A 2412-nucleotide genomic window follows, 5' to 3' on the forward strand; every position below is an offset into this window, starting at 1 on the left:
AGACAATTGTTAATATAAAACTATTTTTTAATTATATTTAATAAAAATTAATTATTTTGAAGACAACTTCGTTTTAAATATTATAAAATTATAATTTTTTATGTTAGATGATGGTGTAAAGTTGATTTTCAATGTGAGTCTTGTCTATTAAATGTCACTTTTTATCATGTTTACCAAAATTAATTAATGTTTACAACTAATTGTGGATATGATCTTTTTGTTTTTTTACATTTATTTTTTCCTTATTCTTATATCATGATGACAAGAATTTAATCTTATTCAAAATTTTGGAGGAAAAGATCAGCATGAATTAAAAGGATTAGGAAGTTGTATAATATTGCATATCAAATGGATCATAAATAAAAATTAATTGAATTATGCATATTAAAAAAATATAGTTGATCATCATAAATAAATGTAGTTTAGTTGATAAATACAAGGATATTGATACGTAAAAATTTAAATCAAAATTTAAAATATTCACTTATTTGCATATGTGCATATTATATATATTTAATTAATATAATTCTAATAAAAAATAAAATATTTATTGAAATTAACTTTAACGACTAATAGATTAAGTTATTAAAAACAAATAGTCAAATTAAATAAGAATATTTTAGAGAACACATTCTTACATATAAGAGAAGTTGTTAAATTTTGCTTATATTTCGTTAAAAACATATGAACTAATTTTGTTTACAATTCATTAGGGAGGAAATTCTTTATGGAGTGACTATATATACAACATTTATTACTTTCTTTTCAATGTTACTCTATTTATTAAAGTATGTTGGATGTATACGGCGAACATGAATTATTTATTTATTTTAATCAAAACATATTGTTTTGCATTACAAATTAGAATAAATGATCATTTTTTTTAATAAGTGTACACATTTTCAAATATTCTATTGAATGAAATATAAAAAGTTGATCAAATTATAAATATTAAAAAATGTTAAATAAAAATTTAATCTTTACAAAATTTAAAATTTTGGTTTTAATTTATTTACAAAAAATATAACTTTTTAATTTTTACAAAATTATTCTGCAAGCAATTTTAATTTATGTTAAAAACAAAACATATTTAAATAATTTTTTATAAATATGTTTAAAATATTATGCATGATTTCTCTATAAAAATTTAAATAATTTAATTTGAAAGGAACAAATAAAAAATAAATAAACGCAAAAATTCAAGATAAAATTAACAAAGTTTTAACAAAAATATGAACATAAATTTTGAATTTTAAAAAAAAAATTGTGAAGAAACTTTTGTGATATAAATATGTCTGAAAAAAATTATTCAATAGCAATGACTAAAACTTTCGTAGGATAATTTAATAGAATTAAAAAGTTAAATTATTTAAAAATGCTAAAAATAAAATGTTAAAATTTTATAAAAATTAAAAAACTAGTTTATTCTTTAAAGAAAAATAATTGATCACATTAAATTTATATAATTTTAATAAATATTTAAACTTATTATTTAAATTACCTTCCATGACTAAAAAAATTATACATTAAAAATACAAAGAGTTAAATTATAAATTATAAATATTTGAAAGAAACTATCATTAAATAGGAGATAAGTGAATGCAATTTACTTATGTTTTGTTAGAAAAACAATTAGTTAATTTTTTACGTAGAGGATTTCATTCAGGTGGATTGTAAATTTTGTAAACGGTCTCCATCCTTATCACTCAAAATTGATGTGAATATATATATAAGTTAAAAGAGGTGAGTTTGGACCACTGACCACAATGACCAGTGGCTTTGCATGTCGGCTAAAATTCAATATTCATTTCATCCAGTTGTTTCTCATTTTCTCTTTGCTGAATGCTGATAGAGTCGACAAGATAAGAGTGCCACTCTTGCAAAAGTCGTTTTTTTAAAATGAAAATCTTCTTTTTCTTTTCATGTAATTTAAATATATTGTATACACAATTCATGCATTAGATGATCTAAATATTCTTATATAGTCAGTTTATACAAATTTAATTCAAAAAAAGAATATCCATATTTTAGTTTCAAAGTTCAATTAACAATTTAAAAAAAAAAAATATGCATATTTTCGTTTTAAAGTTCAATTAACAAATATTGTTATCGGTAAATTAGACGTTTTATCTTATATTTAAATTTAAAATTTTATATTAATTATTTATAATAATATTTATCATCTAGATCAACCACAACAAGAAAATAAGCATTTTGTGAGGGCTTTTGCCCTCACAAAGGGGTATAATCAGCCACAAAGGTGGCTTTTGTGAGGGCTTTTGGCAGCCACAAAGAAGTTGGTCACAAAATTTTGTGAAGTGCAAGAGGTTAGCATTTGTGAGGGCTTTTGCAGCCACAAAAGACAGGCATTTGTGAGGGCTTTTGCAGCCACAAAAGTCTGCCTTTGTGAGG

The sequence above is a fragment of the Cicer arietinum genome, chromosome 6 (assembly GCF_000331145.2).
Source record: "Cicer arietinum cultivar CDC Frontier isolate Library 1 chromosome 6, Cicar.CDCFrontier_v2.0, whole genome shotgun sequence".
NCBI lineage: Eukaryota > Viridiplantae > Streptophyta > Magnoliopsida > Fabales > Fabaceae > Cicer > Cicer arietinum.